Source organism: Lissotriton vulgaris, chromosome 7, assembly GCF_964263255.1.
Source record: "Lissotriton vulgaris chromosome 7, aLisVul1.2, whole genome shotgun sequence".
Classification (NCBI taxonomy): Eukaryota; Metazoa; Chordata; class Amphibia; order Caudata; family Salamandridae; genus Lissotriton; species Lissotriton vulgaris.
In genome coordinates, this window is record NC_141695.1 from 1,403,919,142 (window position 1) to 1,403,943,951 (window position 24,810).

At 49.0% G+C, this 24,810-nt stretch overlaps 1 protein-coding gene across 6 annotated transcripts in view; it reads left to right on the forward strand.

Annotated features, from left to right (window-relative positions):
- Positions 1-24,810, forward strand: part of LOC147705726 (structure-specific endonuclease subunit slx1-like) — a 320,040-nt gene that overhangs the window by 250,489 nt on the left and 44,741 nt on the right. The window lies entirely within an intron of this gene.

Genomic DNA, 24,810 nt, shown 5'->3' on the forward strand with positions numbered 1-24,810 from the left:
CAGCATCAATCTGTGCAACCATTCAACAACAACTGGTTCAAATAAGTTCTCTCAATGTTTCAAGCTTTATTACAAATGTCACAAAAAGATGTTAATATTTCACTTCTGTTCTTGAATTTTCGTCACAATAAAATACACTGAACATAATCTTCACAAAAGTTATTTACAAAAGTTTAAGTATTAATTATTTTAAAAAAATTAGCCATTGTTATTTGTAATATCAATACATCCAAGTCACGTAAATACAAAACATGTTGCATTACAAATGCTATAGGTGTCACATTTGCAAAAGTTAAAAGTATTGGCATTGTAAATGACAAAGCTATTAATTTCGCTATTTTCAAAACCAACACAAAAAAAATTGTCATTTACAAGACCAATAGCTCAAACTTTCCTAATTCTTGCCTTCTGCTCCCCTGATTGCCCTCATTTTCTTGCCTTCTGCTTCCCTGATTGTACTCGTTTATTCTTGCCTTCGGCTCCCCCACTCCATCCATCCATCCCCCCACTCCATCCATCCATCCCCCACTCCATCCATCCATCCCCCCCACTCCATCCATCCCCCCCACTCCATCCATCCTCCCCACTCCATCCATCCCCCCTCCATCCATCCATCCCCCACTCCATCCATCCATCCCCCACTCCATCCATCCCCCCACTCCATCCATCCATCCCCCCACTCCATCCATCATCCATCCCCCCACTCCATCCATCCATCCACTCCATCCATCCATCCCCCCACTCATCCATCCCCCCCACTCCATCCATCCATCCCCCCACTCCATCCATCCCCCACTCCATCCATCCATCCACTCTATCCATCCCCCCACTCCATCCATCCATCCCCCCACTCCATCCATCCATCCACTCTATCCATCCATCCCACTCCATCCATCCCCCACTCCATCCATCCATCCATCCATCCCCCCACTCCATCCATCCATCCCACTCCATCCATCCACCCTTCCCACTCCATCCATCCCACTCCATCCATCCCCCACTCCATCCATCCCCCCACTCCATCCATCCCCCCACTCCATTCATCCATCCCACTCCATCCATCCACCCCCCACTCCATCCATCCATCCATCCATCCATCCCTGCACTCCATCCATCCATCCCATCCCACTCCATCCATCCATCCCCCCACTCCATCCATCCCCCCACTCCATCCATCCATCCATCCCCCCACTCCATCCATCCATCCCCCCACTCCATCCATCCATCCCCCCACTCATCCATCCATCCCCCCCTCCATCCATCCATCCCCACACTCCATCCATCCATCCATACCCCCGCCCCACACTCCATCCCTCCCCCGCCCCACACTCCATCCCTCCCCCGCCCCACACTCCATCCATCCCTCGCCCACACTCCATCCCTCGCCCACACTCATCCCTCGCCCACACTCCATCCCTCGCCCACACTCCATCCTTCGCCCTCTTGCCCTGCCTCTATCTCTCACCCTGCCTCTATCTCTCGCCCTCCCTCTATCTCTCGCCCTCCCTCTATCTATCTTTCACCCTCCCTCTATCTATCTATCGCCCTCACTATCTATTGCATCACCACTGCATTACTCAGGGGCACCACAACATCACTATGCGCTACCACAGCATCACTGAACGCTACAGCATCACTCGTCGCCGCCACATCACTCAGTGTCACCACAGCATCAATCTGTGCAACCATTCAACAACTGATTCAAATATGTTCTCTCAATGTTTCAAACTTTATTACAAATGTCACAAAAAAAGTTAATATTTCACTTCTGTTCTTGTATTTTCATCACAATAAAATACACTAAACATAATCTTCCAAAAAGTTATTTGCAAAAGTTTAAGCTATTGCCATTATAAATTACAATAACTTTTATTTAAGTATTAAATATTGAAAAAAATACAACCCATTGTTATTTTTAATATTAATACATCTAAGTCATGTAAATACAACAGATATTGCATCACAAATGCTATAGGTGTCACGTTTGCAAAAGTTAACTTTATTGGCATTGTAAATGACAAAGTTATTAATTTAGCTATTTTCAAAACAAAAACATAAATAAAAAATGTCATTTACAATACTAATACCTCTAACTTTACTAATGCGAGCCCTATTGCATTGCAATTGCTTGTTTTACTTAGTTTTGCACCAGGGCACTGTTAAAGTGATACGCTTAGAAGTTCATTTGTGCAGCTTGCAATGAAAAGGGGTGCACTGCATGGTTCCCACAAAAAGGTGATGACGCCAGAGCAACAAAGGTAAAAGCTTGAGAAGTTGCGAAAACAGCACGAGGGCAAGAAATGGATGGCGCTCATAGGCCCTTTACGAGTACAACAAGACTATTAAGCAGGCGGCACATTCCTCAAGCCGGAAGAAGTGGCCTCGGAGAACCTGTCAAACAAGGTGGGAGAGGGGCCTGGATGGGGGAAGCGCGTTTACAAAGCGTACGTGAACAAGTCGTAAAGGAACACTGTATTTTAGATTTTTTCAAATGTGCTCGCAATGCAAACACAAGCACCGAACACTTTTTGTCAAAGTTGAAAAAGCACCGCTGTCAGAGTTAAATCTCCACTACACATAGGAGATGAATATCGTTGAAAAATGTCCCAATATAAAGACGCTGAATGGGACATTTTTCAACGATATTCATCTCCTATGTGTAGTGGAGATTTAACTCTGACAGCGGTGCTTTTTCAACTTTGACAAAAAATATTGACTTCCTTCCCAAGGTTTTGGGATATGCTCTCAGGACAGGGAGCATTTGAGAATTGCACGCTATCTTATTGAAAGCTATATATACATGTTGGTGATATGTGGGTTGGTGCTTTGAGAACATAAGAGTGGTCCACTGTCCGAATTGTGTTGTATAAAAACAAGCACCGAACACTGACCACAGCGGGGCACCGGGCTGATGCTCGCCTGCAGGGGATAGGGAGGGGGGGGGGGGTGCGGGGGGGGGGGGGTCAGTGAAAGGCCTGTTGTGTTGTACTAAGTGAATCATTGCACAATTACGGTATGATTTAAAATGCTGATGCATCATTTAAAAACAGGTTAAATACAATGGATATAAGGTATCACTCAGTGCTTTTAATACTATATCAAAGTCGGGAATCTCCTAAGTTCTCCAGCACGTAAAGTAGTTACTTCAACTCCCAGATGGTTTGACTCATTTTGTTCCCAGGCGGCAAGGAAGTTGAGGGAGGCCCTGAATGTTATACCGAGAAATCAACCCCTAGTCCGAGCCTGTCACAAAGAGTATACACTCTCATTGGCTAAACAGAAGAGTGCCCTGAAGGAGGAGGTATGGAGGGAGCTGTTAGAGTCGAGTTCCCTAAGGAACAGCTCCAGGTTCTGAGCATTGTTAATAAATCGCTTTTTGAGCATGAAGTAGGGGGTCAACTGGGATTCCACATCACTGAGGATGAATGGGTACACCATTTTTAAATCTATGTTTGAACGCCTATCAGAGCAAACTCATCAGATAGGCAGTATTACAGATGCCCCTGTAATGGTTTTTGAACAGTGAGGTGGAGGCAGGTATTGCCGGGCTAACCTGCAACAAAGCTCCAGGCCCATACGGCATTCCCCAAGACCTTTTTAAGTCACATCCATCATTTTGGGCGCCAGTACTCTTGGCGGTGTTTAATGCAGCGCCCAGGGATGGCTGCCTTGAGTCCTGGGCCACGTCCACTATGGTGCCTGTTTTCAAGAAGGGGGAATCACAATAGCACTTTCTGCTATAGGCCGATCTCTCTTCTTGTCTCGGTGGTAAAGGTTGTGGGCCGCGTATTACTAGAACGATTATCCACCTGGACTGAGGAGCATAAGATCATTTCTGATATCCAATTTGGATTTCGCCCGGGGTGGTCAACCGTGCCCAATGCCTCAACCTATCTATGGTACTTAGTAAGTATACGATTGCTTGCTCCGGAAATATCTACCTGGCCTTCGTGGTCTTACCTTCCGCTTTTGATTGTGTTAACCGAGTCAAATTGTGGCAGTCCATGAGGGTTATGGGGGTAGAGAGCAATATTGTCATCTTTCTTGAGGACCTGCATAGGGCCACGAAGGTCAATGTTAGATTCTCTCAGGATCTTCGTGTCTCTAAGGATTTTGACAACAGGAGGGGTGTATGTCAAAGTTGTATTCTGGCCCCATTTTTGTTCAATCTTTATATTAATGATTTGGACTGAGTTTTAACAGATAATCATACAGGGGTAGATTATCCATATGTAGGGCGACGGGGGCTTCCCATCCTTCTATATGCGGACAATGCTTATAGCTAGAACTGCCAGGGGTCTCCATCCCTTGCTAGATGCCTTTTTAAAATTTATGGTGGATCATGATCTATCAATAAACAACACAAAATCCTATATAATGCAGGTGGGGATACAGCCCAAAAAAGGTTTCAATTTAAAGTAGGTCCCGAGAAAGTTCCACAGACAACTGTTTTTTCATACCTGGGGGTTCTACTGGATGATCAACTACAATGGGGGCCACTATTCCGGAGGAAAAAGGGGGATCTGGTGCGGGTAAATGCTACTGTTTTTAATTTTGCTGCCAAAATAGGCAAGCGTCCAATTGCAGCTATGCTGAAAGTCTATCAGGCAAAAAGCATAGCTACAGCCTGCTATGGTAGTGAAATTTGGGGGCATACCGCCACTGATGCACTGCAGGTAGTTGAGAATACTTTCCTGAAGCGCATGGTGGGTGCCCAGAGTGGCCTGCCGAATATGGTGGCCCATGAGGAACTGGGGGTGCCGTACTTGAGTGATACCCTGGCTTTGCGCCCCCTTGTGTTCTGGTTAAATTGTTGGCTGAATGAAAACTTAGCTCTTAGCCATCTGATTTTAAATGAGGGTATGAGCCTTGATAACATGTCCTGTATACCGTGGCTTAAATATATTAAAGGTAGCTTTAAAGAGTTGGGGCGACCTGATTTATTTTCCAATCCTGAATCATAGTAAAAAAGGATGTGGGGGCGTGGCCAAGATGGCAGCGGAGTGAGACGTGCTTCTGAGTCCCTCCATCGCCACGAGATACATAGCCTTATTTAGCACCCTCTTGAGGTCCCAGCTTTCCGTGCCTCATACTGCCTGTGATCCCAGGACTGCCTGGGAGTGACAGGAGGTCTCATTCTGCCCACCGGGACGGTGATCAGCGAAGGTCAGCGGTGCGGCCTGTTTTGGTGGCGATTGAAGGGGCGGCCTGTACTGCGGCGGAGCCCGGAGGTTGTTGTAGGCCCTGGCGCAGTGACTGCCTGAGCCGGTGAGTGCGGCGGACCTGTAGAGCTGCTGTCCGGAGGTGGGCTACCCAGCACCTCGGTCTTCGGCAGGAGGACAGCTTGGAAGCGAGACTACAGCGACCCCGCCGTCTGTGAGGGGCTGATGCAGTGAGCAGGGGCCCTCACCGGGCCGCTGGGACTCGGCTGCACTGCTCAATTGAGGTCGGGGCTTCTGGGCCTGTGTAGGCCTCCGACCCGGAGCGGCTTACGGACCTTCGCACGGCTGACACTGGGGCCAGCGCTAGCTCTCCCTGGCAGGGGGAAGAGGTATTTGAGCCTCGCTACACTGCCGGCGCGTTGACAGCTGCTGATGCGGGAATTTTGAGTGCAGGGCCCGCACCGAACTTTGGAGGACATCGAGGATATTGCAGTAGGCCCCGCCGGAGTGGTTCCTGGCCTAGTGGGAGCAGGCTCCAGGAGGAAGGGGATCAATCCGGCCATCAGACGTGCATCTGCAGAGGTGAACGGCAGCGAAGGGAGGATACCGGGTGGCCTGTAGAGCAGCAGAAGTGGTGAGGCGGACGCCCTGGGCGAGTGTGGCTGACAGCATTGCACTGATCCTGGGTCGCCCCCCTGATGCGGAAGACTATTGGAGAGGACTGCAACGCGACTACGGTGAGCTCCTAATAACCTACCCTCACACTCTAGTGGGCACTTCAAGAGGAGCTGTGCGGGGCATTCCGGCGAAGGGGTGGCCGGTGGGGCCCTGTTTGCAGCCAACCTGGTGGATCGCCACGTGGTTTCACCCTAGCACTGCTCTCACGGGTGCTTACCGTTCGGGGAGCGCAATAGTGGTGAACCTGACGCCCGGTGGAGTTCGGCCTGGACTCTACCGCGCGAAGCCAGGGTGGAGAGCACGGAACACCACTGATCAGTTGTGACGACACCCCCCAGACCAGCTTCAAGGCCCCGAGTAAGGAGTGGAGGGGAACAGGGGAGCGCAACTAGCGGGCCGCATTGTCGGCGGTCGGTACAGGGCCGCCCCTGGAGAGAGGGGGCGTTGGACGGACGTGGTGACCCCTCTCAAGATCTAGCTTTGGGGTGCGTGCCGGCAGTAATGGTGTCCACTAGACCGAAAAAGGATAAACCTGGGAAAGATGGGATCCCGAAGGGAGCGGCGCAGTCCACCTCGCCTATCCCCAGATAATCCCTGAAATGGGGTGAGAACGAAGAACCCGCGATCAAGGCCTTCATGATTGAGCTTTTCGTGGCCATTAAAGAAGACATATCGGAGCTGCGCTCCCAACTGGCCTCGGACCTGCGTGAAGTGAGGAGAGATGTGGATGGATTGGGGGAACGGGTCGCTAAATTAGAAGAGCACGATGTGGCAACAGCGGAGGACATTCACCGACTTCAACAAGATGTAATCCGCCTGACGGAGCAGAACCTTGATCTACAAGCCCATACCGAGGACTTGGAGAATAGGTCACGTCGCAACAACATCTGGATCCGTTCAGTGCCTTGGAAAGGGGAAGGGGCGGACTTACGGGAATACGTGGAGGCACTGTTCAAGCATATCCTGGATGAGGAGGACGAATGGACCGAGTGCACCGTGTTGGTTTGCCGCGGTGACCCCAGCCAACCCCCACCGACATCTTGGTGTGTGTGCATGACTTTCAGTTGAAGGAACGGATCCTCCGAAAGGTGCGCGACTTAGCCCCCCTCCAGTTCCGGGATCACCGCCCCTTGCTATATCAGGACCTAGCTGCCTCCACTCTGCAAAAACGGCAGGAATTCAAGCCTGTTACTACATTCCTACAGGAGCAAAAAGTGCCCTACTCCTGGGGGCACCCGTTCCGTCTCATCTTCCGATGGCAGAACAAGTTGATCCAGGTGCGTTCTCTGGAGGTGGCGTTGGATCTTCTAGGCTTGGAGCGACAGTACTCGTCGTCAAGGGACAGCGGCTCAACTGGCAGGCGACGACGGCACTCTGCAGAGTAGCAGAGAGTGGGCAAACCTGTGTCGGTGGGGAGGCCCGACCTGTCTGCAAGGATGCAGGAGAGGGGTGCATCAGTCGCTTCTGTGGCCCAGGTCACTGACGCAGCAACGGACTACGGTGAGGCGGCCTCATGAGACCGAGAGGGCCATCTGCAGGCGCCGGAGGGGGCTCCTATTATGAGGTAACACTTGCGCTTTCTTTCAATGTTCGTGAGGGTGGTTGACGACATATCCCCTGTCCTTGAGACTTGTCCTCTTTTGTTATGAGATTTGTGTTTTTCTTTGGGGGTTGTTGGGGGGTTGGGAGGGGAGGGTAAGGGGGGGGGGAAGTGGTGGTAGCAGGGGTCTGCTCAGAGGTATGGATCCGGGGTACTCGTAGGCGAGGTGGGCCAATGAGGGGGGAATGGAGCGTACAGGGTGGGGAGGTCACGCGAGGCGGGTTGGTCTTGGCGCAAGCGGGCGGTTGCATGCTGCGCTCGGGGCCTGGCGGGTGATGGTGGTTGGGGGAACCGGCCATTCGCTTACTCAACATGGAAGGCTGGGGCGGGCGGCCTTTGAGGAGCTGTATCTAAGGACCTCCCAATGTTGCCAATAACCTTAGGGACGTGGAATGTTAAAGGGCTGAATTCCTCCCAGAAGCGCCAAAAGATTTGGAAATATGTCATTGATCATCAGTTAGACACAGTGGGCCTGCAGGAGACCCACCTAGCCAAATCGGAGGACTTGCGCCTTAAGCACAAATTGTTCCCGCTAATATACAGATCCTCTGACGCCACGAAGCAGAGAGGGGTGGCCCTTATGTTCCCCTCGACCCTACAATTCCAACCTCTGGGTTTACAGAATGACAGGGAGGGACGCTGGGTCATGGTTAAGGGCCTCCTGCGGGGTAGAGTCTGCACCTTCCTCGTGCTGTATGCGCCTAACACTGGCCAAAATGTCTTTCTACTTACCCTCCTGAGGAAAGTCGTTGATTTTGCTGACGGGCCACTGATCGTCTTGGGGGACTTCAATCTAGTGTGGCAGAAGGACCTAGATAGCACTCACTCACAAAGGTCAGACATGTACACGTTCTCCACCGACACACAACAACAAATTTCTGACATGGGTCTTTTTGATGCCTGGCGCTTCCTATACCCCCAATCCAGAGACTACACTTTCTTCTCCCACGTCCACCGCTCTTATTCTCGAATTGACCACTTCTTCCTCAGTCAGTCCCTTCGGGAGGATCTCTGGGAGGCCAAGCTCTTCCCGCTGTCTGTTTCTGATCATAGCCTGCTGGTTGTGGGTTTCCAGTGGGGCGCGAGGAGTAAGGACAGCCCTAGGTGGTACTTCCCAGCTCCCCTGGTCCGGGATAAACCCTGCTGTAACAAGTTGCGAGGACTTATAACTGAGTTTTTCATGCTCAATAACCCAGAGGACACCTCGGTCTTCACCACATGGGATGCCTTTAAGGCGTGTTTTCGCGGGCATTGCATGGCGTTGAATGCTGCTCTTAATCGACGACGCGGTCGGGAAAGAGAGCAACTAGAGGAGGAATTGTCCACATTAGAGAAAGCGCATAAAGAGAACCCCTCCAGATTAGGGTTACATCAGCTGATGGCCGTCAGAGGTAAACTCCGGGCCCACTATAAGAATAAGGCCGAATACACCTTACTTAAACTGAGGCGTCTCTCCGACTCCCAGGGCAATAAGTTGGGGAAACACCGGGCCAGGCAGCTTCGAGACAAGAGGGAAAGGGAGTACGTTGGGGGAATCCGTGACACTCGGGAAAGGGGGGGGGGGGCTGACCCATCAGGACGAGGTAAAGGCTGAACTGTTTGGGGCCTTCTACAAGACTCTTTATGCAGGGGATAACCTTGACGGTAAAGCACACAGCAACTATCTACAGAGGTTAGCATTGCCCCAGGTCTTAGCAGAATGGAATGAGGCGCTCTCAGCCCCCCTCACCAGGGCAAAAATATTAGCTGCCATTAAGGCTTTGAAACCTCACAAGGCCCCGGGGGCGGATGGATATACGGCCATTTTTTATAAGACTTTTGCCTATGAACTCTGCCCATACCTCGTCCGGCTGTTTAACTGCATGGCGGAAGGGGGCGAAACCTCTCGCACTATGGCCAAGGCCCTTATATCTATCATTCCCAAAACCGGTAAAGACCGTAGTAAATGCGCCTCTTATAGGCCGATTGCTCTCCTAATTTTAGATGCAAAACTCTATCATTGCCCAGCGGCTTAACGACTTGATGCCGGCGTTCATAGACCCGGACCAGTCAGGGTTCATCAAGGGACGCCAGACCCATGATAACACTCGTCAAGTACTACACCTGACTGAGAAGGCCAATAGGTTTAAAATCCCGGCGGTCTTAGTGGGACTGGACGCCGAGAAGGCATTTGACAGGGTAGACTGGGGATTCCTGTTTCGCACGCTGGCCGCCTTCGGCTTTTCTTCCAAATTTTTAACAATGATTCGAGCAAACTACTCCTCCCCCCGATCCCGAGTGGCGGTGAATGGCCACCTGTCTACCTTCTTTGAGCACTCTCGGGGCACGAGACAGGGGTGCCGGCTGTCGCCGCTGCTTTTTGCCCTTAGCATAGAACCGCTGGCGATAGCGATGAGAGCCAACCCCGACATTCGCGGACTGCCCTTCACTGGGGAATCCCATAAGATTACTCTCTTTGCGGACGATGTCCTCCTCTCCATCTCTGACCCGGCCCATTCTCTACCACATGTGCACGCCGTACTGGAGCATTTTGAAGCGGTGGCGGGGTTCAAAACTAATTAGGACAAGTCCTACGTCCTTAACCTCACGATCCCACAGTCTGAAGTCCCCCTTCTAAAGTCGCTAACACCTCTCCCGTGGACTGATACCTCTATTCAATACCTGGGGATCCACTTGACCCCTACGCTGGGTAAACTTTACTCTGCTAACTTCCCTCCGCTACTAGCTAAGATCCAGTCTGACCTGGCCCGGTGGAAACCCATGTTCATCTCCTGGTTGGGGAGGATACACACAATTAAAATGTCCCTTCTCCCCAAGCTCTTGTACCTATTCCATGCCAGGCCCTTCCTATAGACCTCGACGGGGAATTCTTCAGACGAGTGAAGTCTATGATGCTGCGCTTTATCTGGCAGGGAGGTCGGGCGCGCTTCTCCTTCGCCGTTCTCCGCAGACCGAGAAAGGAAGGAGGCGTGGGACTGCCTGATATCCACTTGTACTATAAAGCTGCACAACACCGTATTCTGGTAGAGTGGTCACAACAAGAATCAGAAAAACATTGGCTACATATGGACAGGAGCGATGCAGGGAGAACAATCAGGGATTTGGTATGGAGGCCCAAGTGTGATAGGCCCAAGAACGCCTATGTCGGTAAACCCCCAAAACAGGCAACACCCTGAAGGTTTGGGACTCAGTCTCCAGAGATGACAGGTGGACCACCTTTCCCTCCCCCTTCACGCCCATACACTTTAACCCCACCTTCCCACCAGCGTTGACCGAGGGCCCCTTCGAGGCTTGGAAGGAGGGCGGGTGTCTAGCGCTCGCAAACCTATTTCACAACTTTGACCCTCTCACCTTTGAAAGCTGTAGGAGGGACTATGGGGTCCAGGAGAGTGAACAATACCACCACGCGCAACTACTACATTGGGCGCTCTCCTCGGAGGTGAGGGAGGCGGCCACTCGGCCTCTCACGAAGTTTGAAGCCTTCCTGACCAAAACTTCCTCCATGAAAGGGGTCATCACTTTCATATATGGGTTCCAACTTTCCACTGCAGTTGCCCCTAGGCCTCGCTATACGACCATGTGGGAAGAGGTCCTTCGACGGGACATTTTGGATGCCGAGTGGGCTCACCTGTGGTCCAACATACACAAGTTTAATCACTCAGTGGAGCGTAGGGAGACGCACATGAAAACCATGTTGGACTGGTATCTACACCCGCCAAGTTGAAATTGATCTTCCTGGGCACTTCCTACAGATGTTGGAGGGGGTGTGGGCTCTTAGGGGATTTTCAGCACATTTGGTGGGACTGCCCCATTATCCGGCCGTTCTGGGAGGAAATTCTTGCCCAAATTAAAGATATGTTGGGCTACCCCATTCCCACTTCAATGGCTTCCACCCTGTTGGGCCTCCGTGATCCTTGTCTCGAACACCAGACTAGGGCGGACAAGAGGATCATGTGGCTCAGTATCGGAGCTGCCAAAATTACTCTGGCCGCAGCGTGGAGGAAGAAAGAAGCGCCGGTCATCTCTCTTTGGCACTCAAGGCTGTGGAAATTGTTGAGTATGGAGAGGATGGCGGATATTTTTCTTTAAGAACTTTGAGTTTCGCTGGGGGCCACTGGACGCTTTCGTCTCCAGGGGCCTACCATCCGCAGTGTGCCTGCCCAGCGTTCAAACTCTCCACTTGTTTCAACTCTGAACCTCTATCCCTGCTGGTTTAGTACCCTGTCCTTTGCATGTTGCTACCACCACTAGGGAGGGGGGAGGGAGGGGAGGGGAAGTGGGAGGGGAGGGGGGGTTGTGCTCGTCTTCTTTGTTCGTTATGACATCTCCCAAATTGTTCGCCCATGTCAATGCATGCAGAGTCACAGGGCTGCGGAAGGCTTTGATAGGGTCATTATAGGCTGACTGTGGTCAAGTCGCCGGGAGGCTTGGCGTGAGACCGCACTGATATGACTTTACATGGCCGGGACTCTCAGCTAGCCTCTATCTACATTGCATGCTGGATGGTGTCTCTCGTAGTGCCGAACAGCATCCCCTAGGATTCCATTCTTTAAACTAGAGGCTTGATCGAAAGGCCCTTTCTACAGCTCCTAATGCTATACTTGAGCTGCTGCTCATGCTACCCCCTGCGTGGGATGTTGTGCGGGATTGTCGCATGTTTTTTTTTTTTCTACTTGAAAATGTCAATAAAAATACCTTTGAGAAAACAAGCATTTGCAATGCAATAGGTCTCGCATTAGTAAAGTTAGAGGTATTAGTATTGTAAATTACACATTTTTTATTTATGTTTTTGTTTTGAAAATAGCGGAATTAATAACTTTGTCATTTACAATGCCAATAGTGTTAATGTGACACCTAAAGCATTTGTAATGAAACATGTGTTGTATTTACATGACTTAGATGTATTAATATTAAAAATAACAATGGGGGGGGGGGGGCGTGGCTAAGATGGCGGCGGAGTAGGACGTGACTTTGAATATATGATCCCATTCCGCATTCAAAAATCCCGCATACCATGACTCCGCATTATTTACAACGCAGAGCCATTACTCCGCAGTACAATCACTCCGCAAAATTTAACCCCGCATATAACTTAACAACGCATGCCTTTACAACGCAAAGGCATGTGTGGTGAAGTTATATGTGGGGAAAAGTTAGAAAATGTACTTACACTATATATATATATATATATATATATATATATATATATATATATATATATATTTATATAATATATATATATATTTCACACACCTCCTCGTTAGAAGAATTAAGTACGCACTCACAAAGTTCTTTCGTTTCCCAAAAAGTTTTATTTCGCAGTTGTTTTCCAGCGTATCAGCAAATCATTCCTCGTCTCTGACCCACATCGGTTGAACGACACTCCCTCTTCTTTACCTTCACCCTTCGATGTTGGTCCGCCGGTTCGTAATCCGTTTTTCCAATGGGGCACTTTCACGTGGCAGAAGTTTCACAGTGTTGGCGTTCACCGGGTTTGCTCTTAATTATTCACCGAATAGGCTCTCAAATTGCAGACCCCTGGCGCTCCTGTCTCCGGTGCAGTACTCCTCAGCAGAGCCAAGCTGATACGCTGGAAAACAACTGCGAAATAAAACTTTTTGGGAAAAGAAATAACTTTTGTGAGTGCGTACTCAGTTCTTCTAGGCGATACAGTGAACACCAGGTACGCCGGCGTACTCCCCGCGACTGCAAACGTCGGCTGGGCTGGACCCCGCAAAATCCCAAATTGGTGACCTGTCTCTAAGAGACCCCATTGCCTGGAGGAACGAGCCGCGCAGTCTGAGAAGGCGCAAAGTGTATGTCAGGCGCGGAAGACAGGGGAGAACGGGAGAGCGGTGGATCTGGATGACTTGGGCGGCAGCACCGACGCATAACCAGGTTGGGGGGGCCGGAGAAGTCACGGCCTAGCCCACGGAGAGACTAGGCCGGAAAGAAGGGCATCACGAGGCCTTGCCCAGCTCACGGGGGCCCTGGGCAGCTAATATGGCGGGCAGACTGCGTAAGGACAAACCCGGCAAGGAGGGCCTGCCCAAGGGAGCTCAGCCGACAACGCCTCCTGGGACCAGCAAGTCGCCGCCTCGGGGAGATTATGACGCTCCGGCCACCAAAGCCTTCATGGTCGAATTGTTCACGGCCATTAAGGAGGACATATCAGAGCTCCGCTCGCAGCTGACGACAGATCTGCATGAGGTGAGGAGAGACTTGGACGAAGTAGGAGAAAGGGTGGCGACACTAGAGGAACAAGACGTGGGAATGGCGGAGGACGTTCACCATCTGCAACAAGATGTCCTCCGACTCACAGAACAGAACCTAGACCTCCAGGCTCATGCCGAGGACCTGGAAAACCGGTGCGCCGCAACAACATTAGAATTCGAGCGGTGCCTTGGGCCGGAGAAGGCAAGGACTTACGGGGGTATGTGGAGAACTTCAAGAGATATGCATGGACAGGGTCCACCGAGTGGGGCTGCCGCGGGGCCGGAAGACTTACCCCCCCAGACATACTGGTCTGCGTCCATGATTTCCAGCTGAAAGAACGCATACTCAGAAAAGCACGAGAAGCCGGCCCCCTGCAGTTTCGAGACCATCGTCCTCAGCTTTTCCAAGACCTAGCAGCTTCGACCCTGCAAAAGCGAAGGGAGTTCCGACCAGTCACCAGTTTCTTACGTGACCAGAATGTGGCCTACTCTTGGGGCCACCCTTTTCGCATCATCTTTCGGTGGAAGAACAAACTGGTTCAAGTCAGGTCCCTAGCTGTGGCCATGGAGATCCTCGGTCTAGAAGAGTCTGCTACAGCATCCACGGACACACGCTCCCCTGAGAGACGGTGACCGCGCTCACCGACCTGGCAGAAGGTGGGCCGGAACACGGCATCGAAGAAACCAGACCCGTCTACAAGCCTTCATGAGAGGGGGCAGCAGTAGCCTCCGTGGCACTGGTGACTGAAGCGGCGACGCAGGAGGATCTCCCTGCTGAATGAATCCCTGAGAGGGGTTACCGCTGGCGTCGGAGGGACACGACCCCACCAGATCTCACAGGTACTCTATGCCCTCCCTAGAGGAGAGGCCCCGTGGAAGGATAAGGGTGGACATTAATCACATCCATAGACTGCGACCCTTACGGTCACATCCGGATCCCCCCTTTGGGGGTCCAGCTGTTAGCTTTAATCGCTGGTACTGGCTAAGCCTAAGTTTGGGGGGGAGTTGGGGGTGGGGGGGGGAGAGAGGAGAGGGGGGTGGAGGGGGAAGGGTGGGGGGGAGTAGTGGTGGTAGCGAAGGGTTGTTCACTAATGCGCATTGCAGACTGGAGGTAGCCAGGAATGCAAGCTGGGATTGTTTGTGGAGTGATTTGGTTTGGCTGCTGAGGGGGATGGACACTTGCCGACTTGGGGAGCGCACACAGGGGAGAGACATGACTGCAGTTGGGCGAGGCTGGCCTGCGCATGGGATGGGGTGAGCGCACGCCCCAATGCTGAGCACGACCTGATGTTTTATTCCTGATGTCGATCACACTGGGGTCCTGGAATGTAAAGGGGTTGAACTCCCCCCATAAACGTCAGAAGGTCTGGAAATACATTCTTGACCACCACCTAGACATAGTGGGCTTGCAGGAGACTCACCTAGGGGCGAGGTTACAGGAGGTGAAAGAAAAGCGGCAGGAACTTACTTTTGGCAGCAGAACCTGGGGGAATTTTCCTGGCATTAGCGCTATCGGCGCTTGTGATAACACCGGCTGTTGGTCCCCCCGACCGCCGCCGCAGGAACATCGTGCGGCCGCCGAGCGGGGGGACTACAGCCCCCACAATCCCTTGCGTGTTTGTTCCGCCCCTTCCCGCCCGCTGACGCTCCCGGAAAGCGCAGAAAAGAGGTGAGACCCATCTGGGGAGCGGGCGAGGTTACAGGAGGTGAAAGAAAAGCGGCAGGAACTTACTTTTGGTAGCAGAACCTGGGGGAATTTTCCTGGCATTAGCGCAATCGGCGCTTGTGATAACACCGGCTGTTGGTCCCCCCCGCCGCCGCAGGAACATCGCGCAGCCGCCGAGCGGGGGGACTACAGCCCCCACAATCCCCTGCGTGTTGGTTCCGCCCCTTCCCGCCCGCTGACGTGTCCGGAAGGCGCAGAAAAGAGCTGAGACCCATCTGGGAAGCCGGCGAGGTTACAGGAGGTGAAAGAAAAGCGGCAGGAACTTACTTTTGGCAGCAGACCCTGGGGAATTTTCCTGGCATTAGCGCAATCGGCACTTGTGATAACAACGGCTGTTGGTCCCCCCCCCGCCGCCGCCGCAGGAACATCGCGCGGCCGCCGAGCGGGGGGACTACAGCCCCCACAATCCCCTGCGTGTTGGTTCCGCCCCTTCCCGCCCGCTGACGCGCCCGGAAGGCGCAGAAAAGAGCTGAGACCCTTCCGGGACGCGCGTGGGCGGCGCAGGGCTAAGCCCGGGCAAAGGGCGGGCCCTCCTAGGCCAGAAGAGGCCGGGCTGGGCCCCCCTCTTTCAACTTGCTATCCACGGCGAGGTCAGACTGATTGTTATTACACGTAACTGTTTCCAGCAATCTGATCCATCTATGCCTCTTCATGCTACGCTTGATTAAGCTGAGCATTGTATGTTGTTTGTTTAGCGCTTGGTCTGTGATTATATATAGACTAAGTGTGTTCTGGCGAGGTACCCACAGCGTTAAGCTGGCATCATGACTACAGGAGGCACCGAGAGACGTGGGACCGGACCTCTTGAAAGACCCCTGAGAAGATTCCTGCGTGGCTTGCATTAGCCAAGGCCTGTTTGCTACGATCAAGAAGCCGACACTGCCATCAGCTAGAGACTTCGTGGGACAGCTCGTGACCGACGCCTGAACGTCCTCGACCTCTTCGTGTCCACGTGGCTGCAGAGACAATCTTCACCTCTTCGCCTGTTTGCACCCGACATTGCCTGGTTCCCTCCTGGTTCCATGGTAGTCACTGGCTAGTGACTTTGAACATTGTCCCCTCTGCTTTCAGGTCTTCACCTCTTCAGATCCACCCTTGGATCCACCGGAACTCTCCTCGACGACCCGCCTGCAGCATCTTCATCTACAGGCTCCATAGACCAGCGCGACGAAACCCGACACACTTTAAGACATATGCACCCGCTTCCTGTGGGTGAGGTAACCCTGGCACTCCAGTGCTCCTGTGTAGCAATACATCTCTAGTGTCTATGTTCCAAATTGCTAGGTTCTAGGTCATCCGGAAGGTTCCCTTTTCACTAACTTTGTAACTTTTACGCACCATTGACTTTGCATTGGTGCATGTGTGTGCTTTAAGCGCTGTACCCGAGTCCCGCGGGCCTTTCCCGACTTCATCACTGTTGGTCCCGAACAGCTCCAGCGATTCCCTAGGCTTACTTCCTTTCCAACTAGTGACTCTTATACCACTATTTTAGTAAATGGTTTAGGTGGCCCCTGGGGCTCATCCATATTGTGCAGCTTTTGTATATTTAAACTGTTGTGTTTTAACCCATTTGCTTCTGTGCTCATAAAGAGTATAGGGGATACTTGTAGTAAATAAATATATATGTATATATTTTCGATATGTATCTGTGTGGTGTCCTTTCATTTAGTATTCAAGGGGATTGTGTATGGTAAAACAGCTTGCTTCACATGCCTTACAGAGTTTAGCCTAAAACTGCTTCGTCCACGCTACCTCTAGGATAGCTGGTCTATAAGGTTGACTTACAACCAATCATCATAAGGGTTGCTTGGCATGGTACAAGGTGATCACTAGAACTAGTGAGCATCCTATACCAGGCCAACTTCTCCCACCCCCGATTGACTTCTCGACCACCTTTCACAGCAGGGGCTGCAACAGCATAATTGATTTCATTTTGATCTCCAACCAAATGAAGGACCAATACACCACGAACCCCTTACTTCTACTCATTGCCAAAGACGCACAAAGGACGACTCCCACCACCAGGGAGACCAATCGTGTCAGGAATTGGATCCATCCTGGAACCCCTTTCCCAATTTGCTGACCAGTACCTGAGACCACTTGTACAAAAAACTCCTACATACCTGAAGGACACAAGAGATCTCCTTAATCAAATAAAAGACATCGAATACTCACCCAACACCATGCTTCTGGTTGGATTCGATGTCGAAAGCCTCTATACAAGTCTGCCACAGGAGTAAACCATGGAGACTCTGGAAAGCATTCTGTTCAGCACATCTTGGACATACAAAACACCCAGACATTTCGTTCTGGAGTGCTGCCGGATGGCACTTATGGAAAAAAAATTCCAGTATAAGGACAAACTATACCTCCAATGCCATGGTTCCTCGATGGGCAGTACTTTTGCCCCGAGCATAGCCGGACTGTATGTCAGCACCTTTGAGGACAGACATATCCTGGACGCAGCAAACAACCCCTACCATCAATGTATCCTTTTTTGGAAACAATACATTGATGACATTTTTGTCATCTGGAAGGGAGACCAGGAAAAGTTGACAGAATTCCATAATTGGCTCAATCAAAAAGATGACTGCCTCAAGTTCACCTATTGTGCCAACGAACAGGAGCATTGACTCTCTAGATGTCACGATTTACGCTGAAGCCAATACCCTCCAAACCCGTACCTTCTTTAAGACTACAGCAAAAAATAGCCTGTTATCCTTTAACAGCTTCCACCCCCGACCCCTACGAGAGAACTTACCTTACAGCCAGTTCCTCAGGTTACGACGGAATTGTAGTGATACAAAAGAATACAAAACACAAGCTGAAGAGCTATGTAAAAAATTGGAGGCTCGCGATTAACCTAAAAAAGTAATTGCCAAATGTAAAAAACGTGCCAGGAACCAAAATAGAGAGGCACTGCTCGAATGCACCCCAAAAGACCAACCGGAGGAGGTCCTCACATGTGTTACCACATATAGTGCCATGACGAATAACATCAAGAAAATAGTGAACAAGAACTGGCGCATACTTACGTCAGGCAACCTTACCTGGCAAAAACCCAGGTTTGCAAATAAAAGGAGCAGAAACCTTAAAGACATCTTGGTGCACACGAGACCACCACCTAAACCACCAAAACAACATACTAACTTATGGGGGAACCCACAAGTTCAAGGACATTACCCTTGTGGCTCGTGTTCAGTCTGCAGCCTCACAAAACCGACCAAGGAGCTCCAACTACTTCCTAACTTCAAATGGACCCTGAATAGCCACACAAACTGTAATACAACACATGTGGTGTACATGATCACGTGTCCATGCAACTTGAAATACGTAGGAATGACCTGCAGGAAAGCCAAACAAAGACTGTGCGAACACAGGAGCAATGTGAAGTGTAAAAAGAGGACTACGAAGATGGCCACTCACTATCTAGAGAAGGGCCACACTGTCCAAGATCTACAGTGGGTCATCCTAGAAACCTTGCCGAACAAAGATCACAATGCCGAGAAAATTATTTTCGAAAAAGAACAAAGATGGGTGCATAGGCTCAAAACTGACAGCGATGAGCTAAATGACAATATACCCTGGCTGACGTTGGAAAATAAATAAAATCTATGTAATTTTGAACACAAAAACATCCCCCTGATACTATAGCAACTGCAGCCGACCAATAGGAAATCACCGACAGGGCTATTCCATCCTATAAAAACGACCCGGAAACAGTACCTATTGTTTCCGGATCAGTAAGGGCAGAGCAGCGCACTGACGAAGCAAGCTGAGGATCGGGTGCAACAGGTAGCGAGACCGATAAAGGTGTCTCCAGAAACCGCAAGTATTCCACACCACCCATGCTAACTACCCCTTCTTTACCCTCTAGCCCCTTCCTAGAGCTCTACGATCCGACAGGAGCGTATTAAGTAAATACGCGAGGTAACAATTGCTGAGCACTCACATTTTATAACACAGTCCTAATCGCATAGCCACCCACCTATGGCTCACCACCATCACTACCGTAGTCAATATCAGCTTTCATGATCGACACTGAACACAATGTAACCACTGTCGAATAGCACTCTAAATACCCGCTGCATGAGTATGGAGAGAAAAAGAGAGAGTTGACATTGCCATGATTGTTAACCGGTTTTTAAAGTATTGCCATTTTTCAGTTGTTTATATATTCACGTATGAATAGATAGAAGCAGCAACGTTCTGCTCGGTGTGTATGTCCCCCCTTCCCCCAGTCCTGTATGTATGCCGAAAACCATGTGCTTACTCTTTACAGGTACCATAAGACCTCCAGTCCGAAGAAACAGGTCAATACCTTTTTCGTTCACATTTGAGCACTTATTTTTTTGTTAAACCTCACGTTCCCCAACCACCGGTCCTGATGAATGCCCGTAAGTCCTAAACCCAGGCAGACCAAGGCAGAAACATGTCGATCTTTTTTAAAAATACCCTCCCAATTCCCCCCTCAAGTTTTTAATTACTCTGAGTGCATCCAGTACTCGTAACTCAGTCCAACGTGATGCACTCTTATAGAGTTTACTAGACCAACAGCCGAGTAGAATAAAGTAGCAGAACTTAGGTTGTTGTGTCTTTTTAATAGTACTTTTTATCACTGGCTCACTACTGCGTCAACCATGGGTAAAAACCTCCTGGTGGAGGCTGCATAAATCGAAATCAGACCCAATGATTATGCACTGACGTGATCTAAAAGCGGAGAACCAACATATACCGCTTCAGATACCACCATACCCATCACGTGCATGAGGGTCTTTTTTCATCTGGGACATCCTCATTTCCTGTATACCCAATGGTTGAGCAGGACAAGTGATCCATTCCCCTTTGATGATTTCATACATTGAATAGTATTCATGTGTGTGCGGGCAAAAACAAAAATGATAGTCTGATGTCAAACATCGCGATACATGAATGCCCATTAATCTTCGTGCGATAGTAGTATCATATAATGGACCATTTGGATATTTGTGACAGCCCTTCATATTTGAACATCTTAATTTATAAGCACATTTGTGTGTGTTGATTGATATTACGATAATGAAACACCGTTTGTACAGCCGTATCAATACACGCCTTGGATTTTAGCACGTGATGATTGGGCACGAGCAACGAGAAAGCATTTAGCTTCTGCTTGCAGCCCAGATTCTCACAGTGCAGTGAGGGACATAGACTGAAGCGGTCCTTTTCCAGCGCGTAACGCGCTGATGTTTTATTGAGCCCTGTATCAACAACAAAAAGAGCCCGGGGGGGAAAAACCCGCCGAGGAAGCGGAAAAAACACCACCGGTGAAAAGCAAGAAAGCCAAAGGAAGACACTGAACCCAGAGGAGAATCTGGTGATCAACATATCCTCCACCAGTTTGTCAGACGAAGAAACACACATCCTTCAAAGGGGTCAATCTTTTGTACCAACTACGGGAACCAACACTCTGGAACTCGAAGCGAGTACATTCAAATTGATACGCAATATGCGTTTGAAACACTATTTTCTTAACATCTGCCCAATCGACACTCAGGAGGAAGATATGCTCAGAGGTTTGCGACCACACAGCACTTTTATGGCCCCTCAAAGCCATAAAATTATTGATGCATTCGAAAACCTGGTTAGACAAGAAATTTTTAAACTTCCTTTTATACAATCGGCTAAACGTGGGAATCTCACCCGTAAAGAAAGAAATGTACTGCAGAAAATCGCTGACAACCCTAACATCATCTGCCAGAATGCAGATAAGGGAGGGGCTCTGGTAGTCATGGACACCACCTTTTATGAAGACAAAGTCACCACACACATTGGAGATACTGACACTTATGACACTCTCCCTGGAGATCCCACAGGAGAGTACACCAAAGATCTGATCATCATCATTAATAAAGCTTTTGATAATGGTACCATTAACGAGAAAACAAAAAGATATCTTACACCTAACAATCCAAGACCTCCTGTCTTATACATGTTACCGAAACTACACAAACATCCTACTAATCCTCCATTTAGGCCCATTGTGTCTACCATAAACAGCATCCACGAAAATGTGGGAAAATTCCTGGACAAATACCTACAACCATTCGTCATCACAGCTGATCCTTATGTCAAAGACACCACGGATTTTTTACTAAAATTGGAACCAGTCATGAATTCTCTTAAAGACACCAATCTCATTATGTGCACTGTGGACGTGAGTTCCCTTTATACCTCCATCCCCCACGATGGGGGTATCGATGCGATTGAAAGAACCTTGGCACAATCCAACATTGATCATGACTTGAAAATATTTCTCATGGAGCTTACCTTATTTACGCTATATCATAGCTATTTCACTGTCTTTGGCAAATGGTTGTTACAGCTCAATGGTACGGCCATGGGAAATTCGGCTGCTCCGTGCTATGCCAACATCTTCATGCGAAACTTTGAAGAAAACCACATCCTCTCTCAAAACACTTGGCAAGAACATGGCCGATTATATCTGCGATACATAGATGACATTTTTTTGCTTTGGGCAGGTACCAATGACACCCTCATCAACTTCCTCAACACCTGGAATCAAGTTACCAAAAGAATACAATTCACTTGGGAAACCAATACCTCCTGCATTCATTTCTTGGATGTTAAAATAATGAGAGAACCGGGAGACTGGTCAACTACCATCTTTCGCAAGCCCACTGACAGGAACTCTACCCTTCACTACCTAAGCTTTCACCGTATGGGACTCAAAAACAACCTACCATACGCACAGATTCTGAGAGTAAAAAGGATCGTTTCCAAACCTGAGGAGAGTAACTCACAGATAAAAACTGTTCTAGACCGTTTACGAGCACGAGGATATCCTGCGCCCATTCTGGACTTGGCTGTCCAGAGAAGTGAGAAACGAAGCAGAGCTTCTTTGTTACAACCCAGACCCAAGACTCCCACGGACCGTCTAGTGGTAGTTTCTAAGTTCTCAAGTGCTTCCTCACAATTTCAGAAAATCATTCGTAAACATTGGTCCATCTTGACACAGGAACCTGATTTCAACGGTCTATTTACAGAACCTCCTATCTTTGCTTTCTCCAGAGGCAAGAATCTGAAAGAGATCCTGAGTGACACCAGTGGTCCTAAAACCAAATCATCATATAATGGTTTCAAACCTTGCTATAATTGCAGCAACTGCAACAACAGCATACAAGGCAATGTGATGAACCATCCCATGAAAGGTTTTCCAATTAAATTGAAAGTGAACGCCACGTGCAACAGCAAGAATGTAATCTATGCTCTCAAATGCCCATGTGGCAAATGTTATGTTGGCCATACAGAGAGGAAGATTCGCACGAGAATCTTGGAACACAAGAGTAACATCCGTACCGAAAATCAGAAATCTAGTGTGGCCATCCACTTCTTGGAGAACAGACATTCAGTCGTTCAACTTAAATTCCAAGTACTAGAACAAGTTCCCATCACAGTGAATAACAAGAACCATCTCCTCAAGAGAGAGAACTTTTGGATTCGTTATTTATCCACGATGGCCCCATCGGGTCTTAATGATCGAATGGAATTTCTGTGCTACTTATGACTCTTTATTATTTGTTGCATTCTGAATTGTTTACTTTTTGTTCATCTTTATATGTTGCCATAGCTCTCAATTTTTCCACCTCCGTGCACATTTCAAGATGGCACCTCCTTATATCTCATTTTCGGTCTTTTTAGTTTCTCCTACCTGTTCACTTCTATGCACATTCTAAGATGGCGCTCATCCTTTCTGGGCTATGCAGTCCTACTTCTATGTTTACCTCCGTTATTATTTGCTTTCCTGCTCGCTTACCGAGTGCTCACCTTCTCGGAACTCCGCGGAGTCCGTGTTATCTCCACATCTGTGAGTATGCTCGTCTTGAGCTCCCTGTATACTCCGCTTCACTGGTGGCGGTCACTATTTTCTTTGTTACCCTGCATGTTTTCTATTCTTCCGAGACGTTTGGAGTTAATCACTTAGCATTCTTTGAGGTTACTGGGCACTTCTAGCTTTTAACTTTTATCACCCTTACAACGTCTATACATTCGTTTCAGTCTCTACGCCTCTGGTTCACGTTGTTTCCTTTCACCTTGGCTCTCCATCACAATCATTTTCGGCTTTTTGTAAACTAGCACCTCACCCAGTCATGGTTATTTTTGATTGTACTAGAAGTTTATTCGGATACTACAGTTGGTTTTTCTTTTTGTTTGTAGAGTAATTCCCCTGACGACGGGCAACGCCCGAAATGCATTGGGTCGTGTGATGTGTTAACACACCTGAATTTACATATATGTGGAACGCTATTTACTGATGTGCTTTGTCAACACCAACATCGTCACATCCACCTGAATAAATCTGGATATTTGATAACTTTATTTGGATTACGATTTATTGTTTAAACTGAACATGAACTAGACCACTGGTCTCACTAAAGTAGTGCGCTGGGTTATTCTCTCCCTAGGCGGGAGAGCTTCTTTTGGTATCTAGTATGTATACATCAGTTATATTTGACACTTGGCTCATCCTTGTTTCATTTTTACTTTACCACGACCACATGTGCAGTGCCCGGCGGGGTCCCATGTGAGTAACCGTCTGTTTCACTTTTTCACCTCCTTAGGTACCCACAAATCACGATGACAAGGGTATCCATCCTTTCAGGTACTCCAATTTTTCCATACAGCAATGATGTTGCCCTTATGGCTCACCTTGCTAATATCTTTCTTTTCTTGTATTATAGATGTCCCTATATCGTTAGGTCCTGAAGAGACCCCTAATTTCTATAGGGTTCGAAACGCCGTAGACGAAAATAAAGCGAACCATTCCTATTATAGATTTCTTTGGAAGGTCGACTTTAACATTTTGCTGGAAACCATTTGTATTTGTCACAAATATGTCACAAATTGCTGCAGGTTCCATGATTACTGGGGACACAATGCACTGTTCATTTAAATACGTTTTTTCATATATCTGTATATATATATAAAAAACAAATGTTCACCCAATACTCAGTTGTGTACGTTTCTTCTCCTTTTGATATTACTATAACCTATTCATTCATTGCTATTGTGCATATTGATACTAGCATTCCCAATACACTTTATTATGCCACAGGAACCACTGTTTCTGCTTATAATATACGTACCCTGGTTCTGTTGTGAGTAGGGTTCCCTTGTAACTAATTTTCGCCATATTCAAGATACAACATGTCTTTCAGACAGGGCATGCAGCGCATTCGCTGCCTCGACGAGACCTAAACAATGCCCCCGCCACCCAATAACCCATATCCACCCTAAACCCTAAAAATTCCCTTGCCATCCAAAAACCCACACCCATTCTAAACCCTAAAAATCCTCTTGCCACCCAAAAACCCATACCCACTCTAATATAGATATAATACACTAACCTGCAAAATACTTACATTTTTA